Raw genomic sequence first — 23,202 nt, 5'->3', positions numbered from 1 at the left:
AAAAAAAAGAGCTTGCTTGAAATCATTTATTACTTATTCAAGCAGATCTAATCAAGATAGGTGGAATGGCTGAAATGTATAACTGTCCAAACTTTTTATGGGCTGAAAAAATATATATTTTGTGAACTAATGCGAAAGGGAAACTCCAGACCCCTAAACCCTAGACCCCATGTGTGAAATGTGTCCTCTTTTTTCATTTTGCAAATAGTGCAACTTTCAATAGAAATTGGCACTTTTGTAAATAAACCTGGCTACGTCCCTGTTACTTCCTGGTTGTTAGCTCTGTAAAGCTAAATCGAAGAAGCAGGCAATTGCTCAGAGCACAAGCCCTTCAAAGACTTGTCATTGAGCTGCATAGGAAAGTTTGTGATTGGACAGCCAGAAAGTCTAGGGGGTTAGAATGGGGGCAGGAGGAGGGTGCAAAGGCAGCAGGCAAGAGATCTGCAGTATTTTCACCTGTTTTTGGATATACCCTAATGAAAAAATGCTATTAAATGTATTCAAGTTTCTAATGATGGCATGTCTACTAAACAGTGATTTTAGTTTTTTGTTTTTGTGCAGCGGAGTGTCATTTGATTACATATTCTTAAATGAGGTGCATAGTGTATTTACAAATGATGAATTACTAAACATAACTTTTTTATGCCGGTTTTATAATTTTATAAGCAGATAGCCCTGCTTAACTTGTGGAGACATCCTATGGTAATACTGAGAATCTGTATTGTCATAGGAACAAAAAAAAAGGAGCTCGCTGAATAAAAAATAAAATAAAATAAAAAAGACAACTTCAGCCCCACGTATTAGGGAGCGTCTTAAAACTCTTGCAATCAAGAGACAGCAGATTCTCCCACACCAGAGTCTTCCCCATGACAGGCTAGCTTTAACGATGCCAGACAGAGTGTGATGCTCTGCTGGATTACAGCACCCAATAAGGTGCACATTTTCAGTCTCAGTTACAAAGGAATTGGCTGATCTCCTCACTCGTATTGAGAAGGGAAAAAAAAAAAAGAAAGGAAATACATTTGTGTTGCCTTTTTCCAGGGAGCTGCAGCTGTGTGCTCCTCCTCCATCCTTGCCAGTCACTGACTGGACTATCGGACTGACTTCTTACTGCCTTTCTTCCTTACTGCCTGCCGCACAATACGTATACTTGGTTCACTCTCTACACTACAGTGTGTTGCAATCAGAAGAGCAACAGCCAGAGTGGAGCTCTCAGCGGAAGCTCTATTCCTATTCTCACAGCTTGGCTCACTGCCCATTTGAAAGCCATTCTATGCAGGATTTCACGAGCGTTCTCTCTGCCGTTCTGCTTGCTATCATTTTGCTCCATCATTCCGTGGTGATTGATCCAGGCTGTCAGGCAGGTAAGAGCCTTTCTAATGGGTTTTTTTCCTCCCATTGAGACCAGGCATTGCCGATCTCACTCTCGTTACAAAGCACAGCAGAGGGATTTCACTCCGTGTCGCTGTCCACTGCTGCTTCATTCAAGAGGAAATAATGCATAGTGCTGGATCAGAGATCTGAAACCTCGTGCAATACTGATTATACATTATTTCTCGTTAGCCTCTTCAATCAGGCTTAGTCCCTGTGTCTTAGCGCCTTTTCAGCACTCACACAGCAAGCCTCATAGTGTAGAAATACCTTTGTATATATGCACCAGTTACTTAGCCTGCTGCAAATCTCATATAGAGATGCTTTCGTGTACTAATTGGAGTTCATGTCAAGTCTTTCACTGTAGAAAATGTGCATGTGGGTGATGCTTTTGCTAGCTGTCACAATGTCTAAAATCAGTAGGATTTGCTGGGAATTAAAATAATTGATGCACATTGTTTGCGGAGACATAACGACTGGTTCTGCAGATACAGCTATTGACTTTATATACAGAGTACGTGGAATGGGAATTGACAATGTATTCCGTGTTGTGATCCAAAGAGGATGAGGATAACTGCGCAATATTTATGATGCCAAAACAAGAGCTATTCTAGGGGCAAAGTGCTAAATTTGGAGCAATCACCATGGAAACCAGTTGCTTCACTGTTACCATTTGGCTCCATAATAATGATCTTGCCGTGATTCATATGGGCCTTTATGTCAAATGCTGAACACATTTATAGGGGGAAAGAAGTCCCTTAAAGAGTATATACATGAACAGGAAGTAGTCTTGCCATACAAAATATAGAAGACATGTGCCATAGAAATGTGTCATATATATATGGAGGGTGTTTCATTATGTCTTTTTGTAGATCTGACTTTCAGTGTAACGTATTTAATATTGAATGTAAATCAAATAACGCTTAAGTGAGAAGTGTATGGTTTAACCTATTCAGTCACCTAAACAAAAGCTAACTGCAGGCACACTGATAATTATTAGCAGACTTCACAGCTTAACTACCACAAGGTCTGTGATGCATAGTTCCTTTGCTGTAGGCGTGAATTGTGCTGTATTTGATCGCCCTGTGGCAACAATGGGATAATCTCAAGTGCTCAAGAGTTGACCCAAAAGATTGTATTGCTGTAGGGCTAGATGAAATTGTGAGTTTCTCCTCCAATCATCGGTTTCCTGAACATGTTCACAAATGCAGTGCACTTTGAAAGTTGCGTTACCCTTAGGCTGTTCAGTCTTAGTGACACAGCCTCCAGAATCATTCATTCCATCTGCCGAATTCATAGGACAGTGACAGAACGCGTCAGAAGCATGCCTGCGCTTTATGTCTCCATGAGTAGATGACGTGCATCTATCTGGCAGCACGGAGAGATGCTCCGAAGGCTTTTCCTTCCTTCGCTTCATGCAGTACCAACTGCATGATATATATATATATATTTAACAAAGAAAATAATCAATCCATTTAAACATGAGGGGAAATTGTGGTGAGTTTACACAACCTTTAAACAATCATTTGGCACTTTCATTTTGACTCTAGAACTGACCTGCAGGTTTAGTCTAAGACAACAAAAGTTGGATAAAGTTTCTATCCCAGCTGAGCTGGACACAGATTTAAAAACTCTACTACTTTAGCCTCTATGCATGTAGATATTATAATTGGCAGTTTAGTGAATAGATTCTGTTACAATTTATTATTTTGGATTTCAATGTCATACATCAGACTTTAATGAGTCTATATATAGTTATACCAAGAATATTTATAATAATGACTTTTAAATCTTGGGCTAGAATGCTCTGCTCTATTTTTGTATGAAAACCTTTTCTTATGTACACGTAATGCATTCTGTTTGAGCTTTACAGTTGTTTGGAGTGAACATATTTTATTTAAGTGTGTGGTGTACAGTTAGCATCGCCCAGCCTTTCATTTTCCCTTGTAAGCTGCATTGGAATTAGGACATCGCCCCAAGGTCACACACTGCAGGTCTTAGGGAAATTCTCGTTTGAGTTATCAGAAGTAGAGGCTGAGCTAGCACAAACTTACATTCTGTAAACCAATTCATTTTATTAACTCCTTATTTCACATTTGTTTTTTACAAGATAAAAGATAATTAAGTAACAGAGTGAAGACCATTTATTTACAAAAATCCATATGTGTTTATTTAAAGTAAAACATTTCAATCAACCCATTATAAACTTTAAAACTATTTTTATTTTCCTTAATAATGTCATTGGGACCGGATGTTAGTCACAAGGGGATCAATACACAAGGTCTGGTGATTGAATTAATGACCTGTAAAAGTTATGTCAGACAAGTGGACTTGGAAAAAGAAAATGACAAGTAGCCTGAATTTTATTATTATTATTATTATTATTATTATTATTTTTTTTTTATCCAGCTCACCTTAACAAGTCAGTTCTGAGATCCTTGCAATACAGCTTTAGGTGAATAAATGCTCTTATTTATACAGTGAAAAGGCAGTTGTCTACAAAGGCTCTGGATAAGATCATGTTAAGTGCCATTGAATTATTTTAATGAGACCCATTTGTATTAGAATGTATTTTCTTCTTTCACAGTGATAACTGACATTGCATGTGTGCCTATGGATAGACAGACATACAGCTAGACAGACAGACAGATACATTTAATTTATACAGTCATTTGTGTAACAGTTACACAGTTACACAAATTATGCCTGAGACAATAATTTGCTCTCAGAGTTTTTTTTTTAATAAACATAGATTATATTAAATAACTAGAGCTGTGTTATAAGAGATTAGCAGAGGCATGGAGTGAGCTAGCCTTCATTTTCAAACTAGCTAAGTAAAAGTCAATGCTATTTACTACTAATGGTTAATGTAATGCATGCGATTCATGGCTGGCATGACTCACTTTATAGAGACATGTGCTATACACTGTGCTAGCCAAATTGCTCGATTCTACAGCTAGGGAATAGCCATGATGCATTAAATTAAGCCTCAACTTTCCAAGGTACAATTGACTTCTCTAACCAAGACGTAAGGAGTCAGCAGTTTGGGTCAATGGCTTCTCGTGTTCTAACCTAACCATCTGACAGTTTAATAAAGTTACAAAAAGCAAATAAATATAAATACTAATATATGTAAAACACAAAAAGAGATCAATGAAAAACACAAAACCCCTGTCCCACATTATTAGAGGTATGAGGTGAGTGTCATCGCCTTTCATCCCTTAATACTAGGTGATATGTATATCCGTTTTTATCATGATTTGCTAGATGTTTTGGATCCCTGTGAAAACTCTCAGCAGAAATGTAAGGATATATTAGTAACGAATATCCCACTGATGTCACATGATGTCAATGTATCTTTATCTTTGGCTCATGGAAATATACGCCCATTAAAATCAAATAATTTTCTACCTGCTGCAACTTTAAATTGGGAAAAAAAAGTACTAAATTATATATATTTTTAAAAAATCGAAAAATCTTTACCTTAGAAATATCCTCATGAGTCATCATTCATCCAGCTATAGTGGTTTGGTGAAGATCCAGTGGTGTGCCAAATTACCCCCCTTTGCACAGACTGTGGAAGGAGTGCTAGGGAAGGCGTATGGGCTGAAGGAATAGAGTATCATTTATTTATTTTTACTGACGACAAGTCCTTTGCATGTGATGTACTTAATAAAAACCTATATCACTAAAACACCACCACCTTACATGTATTTAAATTCATTTATTTCTTATTGGCTGTTACTAAACAGGCAACTTTGAGATTAATCAAGTTGACTCTCACAGATCAATGATTCAAGCTGTCTCAACCAAGCAAATTTTAAATTCTTACAATGCCTTACAAAAGTTTAGATTAAGGAATTTATTATCTAAATATTGAATTGTGGTGTGTTGACTACCGACTTGCAAAATAGTCCAGTATTTTAGCAGTTTTTTTTATTTTTTTATTTAACTGAATCTTCATTGCACCTTTCTATGTACATAAGTTATTCTTAAATGCTCATTGAATATTCACCTCCACCCGATCTACTTGACCTTCACGCTTTTTCTGCATTATCCTCATATACCCTTTCTTTTGTAATATGGGGATTTCAACAAACAAGCAGATGAAGTCAATTGAGAGCTGACTTCTAAAATGAGCAGCCCCGGAAAAAAAGGCATGATTCGTCTTGAACCGGTTTTTATTCCATTGTAAAATAATAGACAATCGTAATAAATGAAAACTATAAGGATAACATTATAGCAGTCATTTCAGTCACTTGTTTGTAACCCTTAAAAATATAACGTGAAACAATTACTCTAATCCAGAAAGAAGATAACAGTTGCTTAAATTCTTGGTCTTTGTCTTTATTCTTCTAACTTCCGTCGTCTGACATTTATTAAGGGGTATTGGTCTTTAGGAGTAATTTTTCCAATTTTTCAATGTATTTCAACGCATATGTTAAGTTTAGCAGTGGATGATGTATTTACAATACTCTAAGGTAAAGATGTAAGAGTGACCTGTGAGCTGCATCCACACCTCACATTTTCATTACACACTTGAACAGTTTCCTACACCTTGAATGAGATTTATAGTGTGGTTACAACAGGGCTTAGTTTTATTCTGCAATGATTAGTTTGTCCTTTACATACATTCTTGGTTCAAATAACTCCTAGAATAAATGTCCTCAGCTTGTCTTTCGTTACACCTCTGTCTCCCTTATCAGGGAAAAGATACAGGATGCGCAATGACAGCTGCTACACAGATAATTCCCACATGCTATGCCCTCTATCACACACATTTGCAAATATCGCTAATTGGAAGATAACAGCACATTTTTAAAGCCTAAATAAGAAAAACATATTGCGTGAACAAGCATACTTTGAAAATGCATTCTAAAATGTGTGACTCAGCAATAAATGCCCATATTGATGAATACAACATATACGTGTAAAATTAAATGAAATAATATTACAAAATTCAATAAAAATTTAAAAATTTTACAAATGGCTTTTTATTTTATTAAAACCTGATGAGCAACTCCCACTCGAAACCCCTAAATTGCGATTCAGATCCGATACAGTCTAAATGGAATTTAATTTTTTATGTCCCATAATAAGAATAATTCTAATTTGTTCAGTCACTGATTGTGTTGATCTTAAACAAACAAAAACAAACACAAATGTGTACACAGACAAAACTTTAGTCCACCTGTCGGCCTACATTTCCCCGGTATCTCTTCCAGCCACTGACATCATCTGGAGGACCACAGGTGGACATACATAGAGTTTCCATTTCTACGAGTCATTGGAGCACAAAATGTACACTGTAACTTTTATGTAAGATATAAACATACTGCAAAGAGGACAAAAAAATTAATTTTGAATATGTTTGTTTTGCTTCTCAGCCTTAGGCAGAATATTGTTCACTGTCTACAATCTTTGTCTGCATTTCTGTTCTATTCTTTTCAAAGGAGTTTATAAAAACAGAAATCAGCATCTGATACAAGAATACACAGAACAAAATAACTCAGTAGGCACCCTGAAAAACACCCCATACAATATATACCATTTGCTGTAATTATAAATTATATGCTGAATATAATTACAACTTTTGTAAAAAAGAGCATTTTTTATGTTAAAGTTCTAGTATTAGGTTCAAAATATTATTGTTATTGCTATTGTAATTTTTTTTTAATTTCTAGCATGCTCCTCTGTACCATATAAAAGTAACAAAAATATATACGATGCATTACATGTATTTGTTAAACAGTTTTTATATAGCGTTCTTGTCAAGTGGACCTTACAAAATTAGCAAATAATCATTGGTAAGACTACAGACAAATACATGGAGTAGTTAGAAATATATTAGAAATGCTGTTTAAAATACAGTAGGAACCCTACTAATGGTACGTGAGCTGACAATCTACAAATCAATACAGAAATAACAGAAAACACCCAAACATACAGTAAGGTTATACTTTGCAATGATGGACCTTTTCACTAGTGGTCACTGTTTTAAGCTGAAAGGAAAAATAAAAAGTTTATCCACGAACAAATCATCTATCTGACGAATGCAACCATGCCTAGTATTTGGATTCATGCATACAATTTTGTTTAGGCAGACAGACAAAAATATAGGAAAGACAAGAGGCAGACAGGTGTAGTAGACAATTATTGTTTCATACAAGTGAATAAAGCACTATTAAAGCATATTTCACATACATTATGACTGTCCACTGAGCTAAAATTTTTAAATAGACTACTCTTAATATACTGTTATGCAATGGTCACTTCACACTGGTGATTGCTCTTAAGGTTTGATTAATAAGCAGTGATTTGTAGGAGTTTGGAATCTGCTGAGTGGAGAAAAGATGCAAGGCATGTGTAATAGTGTGGATTGCAAATATTCTGTGAGTATGCAGAATGGGATAAGAATTGATTAAACAAGGGGGTTAAGGAACAGAATGACAGTTCCCAGTGCGTCACTTTTAAAAGCTGCTTACAAAAAAATAAAAACATCATGAGTTTTTTTCCATTTTTTTTTTGCATTAATTTTAGTTTGATGTAAGAGGGTTCATTTGCAACTCCTCTCAAAATAAGTGCTGCATGTAAAGATAAAAGCAATGATATGGTATAGGCTAGCTTTCATTTTATATCAGGAAGTATATCTAAACTTACTACTATTATGAAATTAGTACAGGGTACAGTTTTAACATTTTAAATATGATGAGAGAATTATGATGGCATAGGAATTATTCTAGCAGGGAGTAATTTGACAGGCAAGCAGTGGGATTGCAGGTTACCTTGACATTTGTGCTGTGGGTTTAAAGATTTGAGGATAAGGAAGGATCACTGCTAGCATTTGTATGAGAGCTGCAGTCAAAATATTATAAAATTTGCTGCTACCCTGAGATAAATGTGATGTAATGGCATCAAAACTTTACATTTAAGGGATACTATAGGCACTAAAACAACTTTAGCTTAATGAAGCAGTTTTTTGTGTATAGATCATGCTCCTGCATTCCCACTGCTCAATTCCCTGTCATTTAGGAGTTAAATCACTTTTGTTCCTGTTTATGCAGCCCTAGCCACACTTCCCCTGACTATAAAGCACAACTTCTGCTTAAAAAAAAATTGGTTTTATTTTAATTTAGGTGTAACTTGTTATAAAACGTATTTATCTCATGCTTTGTAAATTGAACTTTAATTACATATAGGAGGAACCTACAGGGTCTAGCAAGCTATTAACAGAGCAGGAGATAATAGATTCTAAATTAAACCGAATGTGCAATAAAATAAGTAAAAACATTAGATATCTCTACAGGAACTGTATAGGGAGGCTTTGTAAGTTACATGCAGGGAGGTGCATCAAGACCTGTATAAACAAAGTGATGTAAAGGGGCACTATTGTGTCAGTAACACAAGTATCTATACCTTACACTATAGTTATAAAACCACCATTTAGGTTGTCACCCTCCCCTTTACCTCTTGTGAGTAAGGTGATTTACTAACCCATTTCCAAAGCTGTGTGGGGTTTCAGAATTATTGATCTCAGCCAATCACAATGCTTTCCCATAAGAAAGTATTTCATGTGTAGCAAGGAACATGACAGGTAACATACTAAACAGAGCTAGGAATATATAAAAGGTGTAGTGCAACACTACTGGATAGCATCATTACTGCATGGTGGGCATCACCTGGATGAGGCAGAAGAGGGTGCCACCTGAATATGAGGTGTAGATGTCTATAATAGGTCATGAGTGAAGAGCATGCTGCATTATAATTGAAGCTGGAAAAATGTGCAAAGTCACCATAGACGTGAGGATGCAGCAACGTGTTTTTATCCTCATGTATGCAAGAATGCAGCATTCTCATGTGGATGGCAGCAATGCGTGGCTGCAACAGCTAATCTGAAAACAACAAACTCACAATCCTTGCAATCCACAAATGGAATAAAAGTATTATTTTTATTAGCAAAACATGACAATAAAATAATGGCAGATCAGAAATACAAAATAATGCTCATTCTAACTGAACATAGGGGAAAGAAAGAGTAACATACTCGCATGTCCTCGAAAAGCTGGACTTTTTCCTATTGATACCATAACAACAGCCAAGGCAGCTGTGTGATACACGTCCATAGAAGGCACAAAACTAGTCTTCTTTGGATTATTTCCTTCTGTGGGGTGCAAAGATTTGGAGTGTGTTGTTTATTAGCACAAACGCTTCCTACATGATCAAGAAAAAGCATGATAAGTTTGATCTGTTTGCTATTTTTGTAGAGCTTTTGAATATAATATACTCTTAACAAATAAATTTTGAAAATGTGAACATTTGTCTTCAACAGATTGGGTTACCCATAAGGTACATTAGACGTGCCTGTGTCAACATTTTTCACGAAGCAGACAAGAGGTGCTGCAGATATGATAATTCTGTCCTCACAATTCCATTGATATTCCTATTAATTTATTAAAACTTCAACCATGTCTAAATCACATTTTACTGTATTATTCCAAATGTCAGTAATATTCATTTTGTACACAATCAGATAGTAATTAGGTTGCACCATATATATTAGTGTATAAAAATATAAATATATAAAATTGTTAGTACTTACAGTAAAAAGCCAAACTGAATAGTTAAAGTCCAAAACATAACATATGGAAATGGATAGGAAGTCCATTATTTTGAGTAACATTTGTAGATCTGTGTTGTTGAGGTTTATGGATATTGATTAATCTTGATCCAGTTAGGACATACGAAAGGGAAGAAAAACTAAAATGATGTTGTATGTCAAAGGCAGGTAAAACAATATATAAAATCAGCTGTAATTTCACTTACCTAATAAAGAGCTAGTACAAGCTCAGGTGTGATTAGCATTCAGCATAGTTGATCCCCCACTGGTAGGATATAGGTGATGGTATTTATCGAGTAGAGATGAACCGGCAGGGAGAAAATTAGGAAATAAAAGAGTACTAAAATAAATATAGAGTACTAAAATAGAAGGTCTTGTACTCACATTTAGGTAAGCAGAAAGTACTGCTCACTTATTAGGCATAGGTGGTATAATCCCCTCCTGGGATTCTTAAGCGAGTAGATCTTCAGGAATATTTAATGACCAGGTTAAAAATAAAAAAAGATAAAAAGATACATGGCACAGAACAATACAAAATAGAATATAAAATCAGCCAAAACACATTTTGCCAACACAGGGCATTCTCAAATGGCATTAAAAGCATTAACCTGGTGCATAGTGGTATTTATAGGTAGTGCAATTAATTACAATCAGTTACTATTTGAATTTAGGTGCCATAATGATGTCATAAACATAATACAAAACATTAGTTTATACATTACAGAATATAGTCAAAGTATTTTTATAACTGTCTTCATTAAATGGAGAATTAAAAAATATATGTGTATATTAAAACCAAGTGTTATATGTCAATATATGTTTGTTTAAATTCTTGTTTATTTTGGTACGGTCATGTGACCCATTTTGTGGCTACAAGGTTAATTTATGTATAGGGGCACCTGGGACCTGTTATGGGAATGTTATGTTCTTCAAACCACCACCTGTTCTCTATCTCCTATTTGTCACCTCCTACTTGCACTCTGTCTATTTCTCTTGCTTTGCCTCCTACTAAAATATTCAATATTTTTCTTTCCTCTGGTGTCTTTCCTGCTCCATTCAAGCATCTAAAAAAGCCCAACCTTGACCCAAACTCCCCTTTTACTTACTGCCCTATCTTTCTATTATCCTCTGCTATCTGCTGGACCTACTTCAATCTGGGTTAAGAACTCATCAATTTGATGAAACAGCTTTGATCAAGGTGACCAATAATTTAATTTATGCAAAAATCCATTGGTCACCTTCTATTTCTCCTTGATCTTTCCACTGCACCACTGTTAACCATACAACTTCTTCTTCTCACCCATCATAATCTTGGTCTACAAGATTCTGTATTCTTCTCTGTCATGGTTTCCTCTACTTCTCCTAGCATTCTTTCAGTATCTTCTTTCCTGCTGCTTCCTCAACCCTGCAAATCATCTTTGTCGGTGTTTCACAATTTCACAATACGTGGTTCCCTACTGTCATCTATCTGTACTGCCCCTCTTCATAAACTAAACAGTTCTGATGGTTCCAGTATCACTTTCATATTGTGGAAACATGGATATTTCCTGTCTCAACTACTGCAACCTGCTGTTTCACATTACATGCTTTCCCCCTTAGAGTCCATAATGAATGCTGTTGCCGAGCTCATCTTCTTGTTCTCTGCCACCTCCTACACCTTCTCTTTCTGTCACTCAATATTCTAAAAATGGAATACATTGGTACTCTATAAATAAATAAAACACATGATAATAATCCATGACTAGATATGGAACTTAAAAATAATCAAGTGTTTTTGTGTCTGTCTGTGTGCTTATTTGTTTGTTTATATGTGTGGCTGTGTTAATGTATCGGTTTGCGTATGGCAGTGTTTATGGTCATTGCATTCCATAGAAACTGGAACTGTAGGGAATGACTGGCATTCCAGCCACTCCATGAAGGAAATAATGCAGTTAAAGACATCTCGGGATAGTTTGATGTCTTCAGAACCCCTTGTGGTATTGTATACACCACTATAAGAATGTTTATATCGGGGATGGAACGATAGGTGGTGCAACTAGATACACACTTTGAAAAAGGGCCTTTGACAATGGTTTTCTGCACATTTTTATAATTATCTAGACGAGTACCAATCCAACCATTTCTCTATGTTCCATTTAAATTTTTGTACACAATACAAAAAACATTCATGAATAAAACATAACACAAAGCTCACAAATGCATTTTGCATATAATTTTTCAGGAATGTGGAACTGCACTCAAACCCATTTGAAATGTATGCAGGTGCACCAGAACAGCCCCAGTACCAGGAACCAAGTATTTGATGAGGAAATGTGGTGGAATCTCAGTAAAAATAAATTTACTAGGACAAGATTGCCATGTGGCATATGTGTAAATGTTGTATCAGTTAGTTACACGTAGCTAAGATACAATCAACACCGTATTGAGCAAATGCAGGAATGCAGAAACTGAAAACACTTCCCCCCTCCTCCATTGTTCTGGGTGAGCCCTGTGGTCTAACAAGTAAGGGAAGTTAGGCTTTGTTCAGCTGATTGTGTAAAGAATATATGTGGGTAGAGTTAACTATAGGAGGAGCTATATGTCTATATCATGCATTTACACAGTCAGTTCTGGGCTCAGATCTTGTTGTATTTTGGTGACATAAGTCCCTCTGAGCCCCGGTCGGTGAATCGAATAAAGAATCTCTTCCTTCCTGAAGAAACCTGTGTCCATCTCTCTGTGCTTGGCTTCCGTCAGTTTCTCCGGTATCATTTGGTGCATTGGGCCGGGAAGCTCATCGTTCAACGGTAGCTGAGAAGCAGAGGCGTGAGACGGTCTATCTTTGCCCACGTTCTCTACGGCTGCACCCCTGAACTTCTGCGTGGACCTCCCTTCGTCTCGGCGCCACTGGTCTTTTGTCCAGGAGATCATCGGCCTCTACGTAGTAAGTGCTGGGGTGTCCCCGTCGATGAGTGTGAACCCAGGTTCAGGAACGAGGAGGTAAGACAACTGCTGTTTTAGACGGCAGACCCACTAGGGGTATACCGATTGTGCGGTAGGCCCAAAAGGGGTTTAAATCTGTGTATGGAATCTGCCCCCTCTGTCGGAGGGAAGGAGCGAAGGCGCACCGCTCAATCGAACGCTCTTTAGTAAGACCGTTTGATTTGGTTAGTCAGGCGGGGTTCTGGTGTAAATAGCCCTAGCCGGACACCGGTGTCTTGTCTAGACTAGCGTTCTAGGGTGTATATTACGTTCGCTAGGTCGGAGGGACAGGGAGACTAAGCGGCGTCTGTGTAAATTCGGTTCGCTAGCTCTCAACCTATCTTGGCTAAGTGGGAAGGCGTGTAAATTTGGAACCCACTAGATTTTTGATAGAGTAATAGACTAAGAGGCGTCTGTGTAAATTCGGTCCTCTAGTTCGCTATATGTGGTGCTTGGGCAGTGTGGCTAACCAAAACGGGTGTATATAGTTTTAGGTAGTCCATTCAAGGTACTGGCCAATAGTTTAGTTGGGATTGTAAATGTGTTAAAGATTGTTTAGTAAAGTGTATATCTTGTTAGATATCGCGAGCTCAGCCGTCTAGCGAGAGTGTTAATAGTGTGTTGCTGTATCATAGTGCACGGTACCATAACCCTGTATATTTACTGACACTGTATATAAGTACTAATCATTGTCGTCTAATGCATGTTTAACACCATAACCACTAATAATTGTATTGTGACCTTAAATTGTGCTTTGACTTATGCTAACCGTACTGTAACCGCTATTTGTAAAAGACGATGTTACTGGGGTGTGTTATAGACGGGTAATTCATATATAGAGAATTATAGCGTGGGTGACACCATAACCACTGACATAACACTATAATTACTGAGCCTTGTGTGCCTTTAGTAACAGTAAATTAGTTTTGAAATACAACTGGATGAAATGGTCAATGGTATAGGACGCTGGAATACACTTTTACCATTTTTGGTTACTGGTCAGGCTCCTCCTAGCCCTGTCCGAAACATTTTGTTAACCAAGTTACTGACCAGTAAAATTAATTTATCCATTTCCACCTACCTCACCACTCCCCGACCGGAACCTATGACTAAACAACCCTATCTAAGTCCCACCTTAACCTGACAAATGACCGGTGCCCTCCAACTTTGACATTTACAAATGCCACTGCAGCTTACCCCTGGTCCACCACACATTGATATTAATGGTCAATTACAGTTGGCAGACCCTGTATTTGTTTATGTCCCGTTCACCATGACTGATCTGTTTAATTGGAAGACCCATAATTCCTTTACGAAAGCAGACGAGTAACCTAATGCTTTCTATGAGAGATTGCTGGAGTCATATAGTTTATATACTCCTTTTAATCCAGAGGCCCCTGAGAACTCTCGAATGAACAACTCAGCATTTGTCAGCCAGACCCAAGGTGATATCAAAAGAAAATTGCTAAAGTTAAAGGGATTTGTAGGAATGTCCATATCACAGTTCAGGTGTATATGAACAGGGAGATTGAAACAAAGCAGGAGGAAGAACGTAAAATGAGGATGAAGGCAGATATGCTAGCTGTAGCTATCATAAGTGTAGAGAGACAGGGAAGGGAGGTGAATAGAGGAGTTGAGAATAGCCTGAGTAAGGGAGGAAGTAGGAATCACTGTGCGTATTGTAGAGAGGAAGGATATTGGAAAAGTGACTGCCCACAGAGGGAATATAAAGCAAGTTATAGATAAGACAAGAGAGAAGGTTACGAGATGGTTACAGAGGTGGCTATAGAGAAAGTCTTGGAGGGAATGACAGTAGTATACTATTCCCCTACCTAGAGATTAAGGGATAGAGAAGATAGAGATTTTGTCAGTCTGGCTGACACTGTCATGGAAGACTATTGATACCGACTGGGCTCCATCCCCCTTTAGCCAAGTGCAGCCTATGGTCGATGTATCAATAGAGGGAAAGAGGAGCTTTTTCATGATTGACACTGGTGCTGAGTACTCTGTGGTAACTAACCTAGTTGCTCCTCCTTCAGGAAGACTATAATTATGATAGGAGCTACTGGGAAAAGCGCTGCTAGACCAATTCTCAGGAGTCATACTTGTATTCTAGGAGGCCATTTGGTTAAGCACCAGTTCCTATATATGCTGGAGTGTCCAGTTCAGCTTCTAGGACGAGATCTATTATTAAAGCTTCAAGCCCAGATAACTTTTAAACCCAACGGATCAACGTCTCTGAAGTTTAATAGATCACCAGGCATAATATCAGTATCGGTGCAAAGGGAAGAAGAATGGCACTTCTACTCTATAATAACAAATACAGACCCTAAGAGTGATGAATCCTTATTTGACATTTCAAGAATATGGACAGAGAATAATCCTCCAGGACTTGCTCGCAATATTCCACCAATACACATTGAATCAAAGCTTGGAGCATATCCTTTTAGCCTTAGTTAGTACCATATATTATAGAGGGCTAAGGAAAATATACAAACCTATGTGGATAAGTGTGCAAAGTGCAAAGTATGACATCCTAAAATTCTGTACCTCCCCTTGGAACACTCCATTATTACCTGTTCAGAAGCCGGGATCAGATGAGTATCATCCTGTACAAGATCTAAACGCAGTTAATAATGCAGTAGTCAATATACACCCAGTGGTACCCATCCCCTATAATCTGCTTGCTTTAATACCAGGTGGGGCAACCTACTATACCTTCCTAGACCTCAAAGATGCTTTCTTTTGTTTCTGGGGTACTGCTGAAAAATTATGTATGGGCATCCACCTTCCATACTTGGTAACTTAACGGGGGATTTGAGTCAGTTGGGAGAAGGAATTACCCGGCAGCAGGTTGTAGAGTTGGGTAAAACTATGGAGGAGGTACAGAAATGGGTACAAGATAGATTACCTGTGAATATTTATCCACCTGTTCATTCTTACCATCCAGGGGATCAAGTGTGGATAAAAAAATTCCATTAGGTTCCAAGTGGAGAGGTCCCTATGTTGTTCTTTTATCTACCCCAACAGTTGTAAAGGTTGTAGAAGTGACTCCGTGGATTCATCACTCTAGGGTAAGAAAACCAGCGGCAGATTCCTGACAAGCTACCATAGATCCAGAGAATCCAGAGAATTGTTAAAAGGGAACATCAACAAAGATCTACAAGTGAGTGTTTTTGACGGCCATAATAATGCCTGTCCGCTCACCAACGTGTTATTAAAAGCCAGGAAAGTCTCGAAGGGACCCCTGTGAAGACGAGCAGAACTCCATTCCCTGCAGCCCTTACATCCTGGAAGCTGAGGTGCCATCGCACGGACGAAGACTGAGGATGAAGACGTCGAAAGAAGTGCTTTTGATAATGTATATTTTTGTGTCTTTTTATATTCAGGAAGGTGGAGGTACCGACACTCCTAGCTGTGAGGTTTGCATTAAGACTACTAAGACAGGTAATCATATTTCCCAGACCCTAATTTGGCATTCACAATATGAGTGTTGATGTGTCTAGGTGTATATATCTAGGTATAGAATATAGTGTATGCCATTTAGGAGTAGGAGAACCTAGGTGCTTCAATCCGGAGTATCAACCCCGTACAATTTGGTTGACCCTCAGGAATGGAGATCCTCAGGGGACCCTAATAAATAAAACTGAGTTAGAAACCGTACATTCTTCGGGTGTTCTGCTATTTGATGCATGTAAAGCAATATCAAGTGGTAGAAAGCCGTGGAATGTATGTGGGGATCTTAAGTGGGAGAGAACGTATGGGTCTAATGATAAATATATTTGTCCCAGTAGTAAAAACAAGTATGTAAGTCCGAGATGCCCAGATAGGGAATATAACTTTTGCCCATATTGGTCTTGTGTGGGGTGGGCAACTTGGGGACCGACAGTAGATAAGGATATGATTGTTACTAAGTTGCCTACAAAGCCATATTGTAAGTCTAGGGAATGTAACCCAGTCCATATACTCATAAATAATCCTGAACGATTCATAGATAGGTTCGGTAACTTATTTGGGTTCCAAATATATGGGACGGGTTTAGATCCTGGGACAATATTATTTATAGGGATAGAGACCGATACGGTAACCTCCCAAACTCATCAAGTATACCATTCTTTTTATGAAGAGATGAGTATAGATAATAAGATCCCCCATAATGCTAAAAACCTGTTCATAGATTTAGCCGAAAGTATTGCCGGTAGTCTTAATGTTACCAACTGCTATGTGTGTGGAGGTATTAACATGGGAGACCAATGGCCTTGGGAAGCAAAGGAGGTAATGTCCGGTTCTGAGGCAGTTGACCAATTAATATCTACACAAGCCGATTATCATATGAGTGTTAGAGGTAAATCTGAGTGGAGATTAAAGACCTCCATCATAGGTTATGTTTGCATAGCGAGGAAAGGAATGATGTATAATACTTCTGTAGGAGAATTAACTTGTCTAGGGCAAAAAGCTTATGATGATGATACGAAGAATACAACTTGGTGGTCGGCTTCAAATGTCTCAGAACCATCTAACCCGTTTGCTAGATACGCCAATTTAAAGGATGTGTGGTTTGACCTATCCATCACATCTACCTGGAGAGCCCCAGCAAATTTGTACTGGATCTGTGGTAAGAAAGTATATTCGGAGTTACCACAGGACTGGGAAGGGGCATGTGTATTAGGTATGCTCAAACCATCCTTCTTCTTGTTGCCAATTGAAACAGCAGAGACCTTGAGAGTTAAAGTTTATGATGTGAATCATAAAAAGAAGCTAGCATCCTTGAATGTAGGTAGCTGGGAAGATAATGAGTGGCACTGGCTACCTTAGCGCGCTTCATTGCCAATAGGAGGGATGTAATATGTGAGGGAACTGGTTAACAGCCAAACTGTATGCCCATGAAGTGTTATTGTATTCTAATACAGGGATTCAAGCCTCATTCTACCATTAGGCAATTATGGATTCCTCTGTAAAGCACATAGCCTTCTTACCAGGTAAACCAGTTGGGCTGTTGATAAAGTCCTCCATTCACTTCCAGTGCAAATAGAAGGAGGTGTATGTGGAAAGTTCAATCTCAGCAACTGTTGTCTGCACATAGATGATGAAGGGCAGGCAGTGGCTGATCTCACAAGCCACATGGCTAAACTGACGCATGTACCGACTTAAGCCTGGATCGGGTACAATTCTAGTAGTTGGTTTGGAAGTAGGTACGAGCAGCTTGGAGGGATCAAGACATTGGTAGGAGGAGTCATGTTGATTATAGTGTGTCTCTTTCTACCATGTTTGGTTCCATTGGTAATTAGGTCCATACAGAGTGTCATAGAGAGCACGACAGAAAGGAAACCAGCTGCGCATGTAATGGCTGTTTGCAAGTATGAACCCTTAGCCCAGAGAGAATATATTCAGAATGAGGAGTGCTGAAGGAATTTGTAAGGATGCTAAGATGCTTACGAGGTCTGTTCTGATTCATGGCAACCTGAGGTGTAAGCAAACTATGGTTAAGTGATGCATCTGGAATTGTGAAATATCAGAAGCATCAAAGGGGGGAATGTGGTGGAATCTCAGTAAAAATAAATTTACTAGGACAAGATTGCCATGTGGCATATGTGTAAATGTTGTATCAGTTAGTTACACGTAGCTAAGATACAATCAACACCGTATTGAGCAAATGCAGGAATGCAGAAACTGAAAACACTTCCCCCCTCCTCCATTGTTCTGGGTGAGCCATGTGGTCTAACAAGTAAGGGAAGTTAGGCTTTGTTCAGCTGATTGTGTAAAGAATATATGTGGGTAGAGTTAACTATAGGAGGAGCTATATGCATTTACACAGTCAGTTCTGGGCTCAGATCTTGTTGTATTTTGGTGACATAAGTCCCTCTGAGACCCGGTCGGTGAATCGAATAAAGAATCTCTTCCTTCCTGAAGAAACCTGTGTCCATCTCTCTGTGCTTGGCTTCCGTCAGTTTCTCCGGTATCAGAAAAATAGAAGAGAAGTCCAGGCACTCTCAGGATACAAAAAGGCAAATTTATTGAACCCACTGCAACGTTACAACCTACAAGGTCTTTGTCAAGCTTGACAAAGACCCTGTAGGTTGAAACGTTGCAGTGGGTTCAATAAATCTGCCCTTTTGCATCCTGAGAGTGCCTGGACTTCTCTTCTATTTTTCCTCATCAAATACATTTTGCAGTGAGGCCTCAGCTGTTCCAGTGTATTATCAAACAGACACATCATGCATGTGGTATAATTGTGAGGGTAGAACACTGAATATAAAAGCTACTAATTTATGTATTTCTTTGGCTGAGCAAGCAGCAGGTCATCAAACAGGATAAGACTGTTGACCCAGCTCAAATTAATATCAAATTATGTAGTTTCTTGACAGGCAGATGGTTCCCTACATACCTCGTCACCAATTTTATTTTCATTATTTTCCTTACACCAACTGCATGTGAGCTACCTTTAGCATATAGGTGGACAGTCAAATACAATAATAATGATAGTGGCATATTTGAATCTCTTCCTGTTTGTTTACATATACATATTGTCTTGTATTCTTACTCGTGTTTTAACATATTTATTCATCCCCCCTACATCTACAAGCATTCTGTCTGTTTTATGTATGTTTAATAGACTTGTGAATGGTAAGTAATTTCAGTCCTGCCAAATAATTTTTTTCTGTAGATAGTACGTTTTTCGGGACATGAAATTCAGCTGGATGTTAATTTGGCTTGGCCGAATGCCGGTCCTGGAACCAAATCATAAGAACGAACCAAAATAGTGTCATAACATATACAATACATAATATATTATCATGTATATATTTTGCAGTATACTGATAGGAGCATTCTCCTATCAAGGAAAAACAGGAGGAGCAGTAAAAGAAATCTATATTTGTGTATTATATTTTTATTTACTAAATAGATATATATTGTTCTACTGCTTCTCTTCATTTTCCCTGTATTGCTCACTTCTCATTTAATCTGTGAACAAAATCAGTATGTTGCAATTGTCCCCTAGCCATCAATCATCTCTTGTTTTTTGGGCACCATTGTCGGAATTCAGAATAGTGACCAAACATGTTCAGGATTGCAAATTTATTTAATCCATAATTTGGATATATTGACTTGAAATTTGGGGAATTAAGCCAAACACTATTAAATTGCAGTTTAGTCTGAAATTAATCTCCAAGTCTATTATATACCTCACTGTCTTTTTTTGTCTGTCTGTTAGTGTCTGTCAGGCTGGTTTTCTATAGGTGTTTCTTTGTGAGATCACTGAGCTTGCTATATACAAGCTTTTTCATCTTTAAACCTCTGTAAAGCTGTCTATCTCCCCACATGTATAATGTGGCCTCTCATTGCAGTATTGTGCCGGGCCTTTGCTAGTTGAGCACTTTATGGGTCTGTCCGTAGGCTGGTGGCCTACAAATTCTGGCATCTGGACAGGGATTGGCCTACTGTGGTATTTCCCAGTGCACTGCAGTATCTAGAGTTTTCTATGTTTCCAGCTTATAATTTATATGTATGATGTCTCTGAAAGTGTTTACAAGTAAATGGAGAGATGAGACAGTTCTTATTACATTTATAATACATGCTGCCATCAGTGGAGTCACAAGAAGAAGAGCCTGCCGCTCTTAGGCATGATCAGTTATCTCTGAATGCTCCATCATGCTGTGTTGGCCACGTGGACGGACCATATATGATGTCACACGTTACAAATCTAGCAGCCTCCATTTGTTGTACCAACATACTGTTCACTATGTATGAGTAGAATCATCAGTGCTGAGATCTGCAAATGTAGTACACAAAAAAAAGGCCATTTGTATTTATTTCCCAGGCCAAAAATTGTACTAGGCTGTCTGTATTTGATAGATCCCAAAACAAGATACAAAAAATGGATCTGTTGATCTGTCTTCATCAAACTGTCTGTGTAAAGTTACTCTGTCTATTAGTATAACAGTGCAAGAAACAAGGTGTATCTCTTTAAGCACAAACATATTCATCAATAAAGCTGCTGCACAAATTATAAATGCAAAAACAAAATGATAGTCTAATAAAAAGTTATTGACTCATTTCAATTAAGCTTCATGTGAATCTTAAATGACATAGTTCATGCAAGTTGAACTGTTGAATGAATATTCTTGAGTTATTGGTTCCATTACTAGATTGTTTACCTGTTAGATTATCCTATCCTATATAAATAGTAAATTGTAGAGGAACTACAGAAAATATTTTGTCTAGAAAGAAAAAAATACATTTCACTGTTACAGAAGTAATGAAAAACAAGTGGTTTGTAAAATATAATTCTTTAAAATTCAATCGATTTACATTTTGTCCAATTCACTGTATGACTACTACAGTGTCAAATTATTCTAATAACCATTTCTGAAATCGCACTTAGGTAGTGAACAGACAACCAGTGATTACTGTTTAAAGGCAATACAAAGCTTCTCTATTTCAAGGATTCAATAAAAGATGCACACAGCTAACCGTAAGCCTTTTTTTCACCAGATCTATTGTATTAGCAGATAATGGACTATTGATTTACCTCCTGTATAGAGGGTAATAAAATACAATTGCATGGTTAACTCAAACATCTGGTTTGCACTGTTTTCTTATTGAGCAAACTATAGAATTTTCTTTAGAGGGTTGTAAAATAAAAGAATTTCGGTTAAACAAAAGCTACAAAATTCTATTGTTTGATTAATGCTGAAGAAAGTATTAGTAGGGTTGGTGCAGAAAATATAAAGTTGATATGTAAAGAAACTTTTTGATAAATTACTCTCTAATTAATGACATTAGTTTGACTGTCAATAAACTGTCTTTCTACTTTTCTAAATAAATATCAAGTAGTACATCAATCAATATCTTGTTATTTTAATGCTGTCAAATTTGGAAATGCACTTGCTTTGTTATATATCTGACTTTCTCCACCATACATTTATACTGCACTCTTACAGCTTGGCTCTTTCCTCTGCAATTGTAAACCGCTTCAATACCCTCATAACCACACTCTCCCATGAACCTAAATGACTATTTCATGCTTTTAACTCTCTTCTCACCCTGTTGCTCCTCCTCCTCCTACAAACTTAACCGCCACAAACTTTGCAACTCACTTCACTGACAAGATCTCTACTATCAGGGAAGAGATCTCTCATCTTTCTCCTTCCCCTTACAATACTTCACCCAACCTCACTCCTCTGCTGTTTTATGTTCATTTACTCCCGCTACAGCGGAAGAGGTTTCTGCGCTGATCTAGTCCTCCCGCCCCATCACCTGTTCCCTTGATCCTATTCCCTTGCATCCCATCCATTCTCTGTCTCCTTTTCTGCTCTGTCTCTCACTAAGTTCTTAATCTCTCCCTTTCCTCTGGCATATTTCTATCACCCTTCAAACATGCAACTGTAACCCCGATTCTAAAAAAGTCCAACTTTGGCCCCATCCACCTACCGCCCTATCTCGCTACTGCCCTTTGCGTCCAAGATCCTTGAAAGACTTGTGTTTGTGAGATTGACAGACTTCCTTGAGTCCAACTCTTTGTTCGATCCACTTCAGTCTGGTTTCCACACTCAGCACTCTGTGGAAACGGCTCTGACCAAATTATCCAACGATCTACTCGCTGCTAAATCTTGTGGTCACTATTCTATTCTAATTCTCCTTGACCTTTCCACTGCTCTTGACACTGTTGATCATTGAAAGCTTCTCATTCTCTGTAATCTTGGTCTATGAGATATTGCTCTCTCCTGGTGCTCCTCCTACCTCTTCCGGCGCTCTTTTAGTGTTTCTTTTTCTTGCTCTGCCTCTTCCCCCCAACCCCTTTCTGTTGGTGCCCCCATGGTTCAGTCCTTTATCCCCTACTCTTCTTGATCTATACTGCCCCCCTTAGTAAACTCATCTGCGCCTTTTGCTTCAAATATCACTTATATACGGATGACACGCAAATCTATCTCTCCTTCTCTGATTTCTCACCGCTCCTCTTGACTAGTGTCTCTGCCTGCCTCTCTGCTATTTCTAACTGGATGGATGCCCATTTCTTTAGGCTCAACTTGCCCATTTCTTTAGGCTCAACTTCCTTCCTCAAGTGTTGCTACTCCCATTTCTGTCTCCCTCCACGTTAATGGTGCTTCCATCAGCTTCACCATGCAGGTTCGCTGCCTAGGTGTTCTCTTTGATTCTGACCTTTCCCTCACCCCTTATGTCCAATTAACCGCCAAATTCAGCTCAAAAAATTAACCTGCCACTTCCAGCTCAAAAACATGGTGCGCATCCGC

General features: G+C 38.1%; 1 protein-coding gene across 2 annotated transcripts in view; it reads left to right on the top strand.

The window, feature by feature from the left end:
* Window positions 1-1,070: 1,070 nt before the first annotated feature.
* DLGAP1 (DLG associated protein 1) overlaps window positions 1,071-23,202 on the top strand; it is a 614,261-nt gene continuing 592,129 nt past the window's right edge. For both annotated transcript variants that reach the window (XM_063451516.1, XM_063451517.1), the window contains exon 1: window positions 1,071-1,364. The gene's annotated coding sequence lies outside the window, so the exon portion shown is untranslated. The remainder of the gene's footprint in view (window positions 1,365-23,202) is intronic.

Source organism: Pelobates fuscus, chromosome 4 (assembly GCF_036172605.1).
Source record: "Pelobates fuscus isolate aPelFus1 chromosome 4, aPelFus1.pri, whole genome shotgun sequence".
In the NCBI taxonomy this organism is placed as follows: Eukaryota; Metazoa; Chordata; class Amphibia; order Anura; family Pelobatidae; genus Pelobates; species Pelobates fuscus.
The sequence above is the reverse complement of the archived record's forward strand: the minus strand, read 5'-3'. Positions and strand labels throughout refer to the sequence as shown.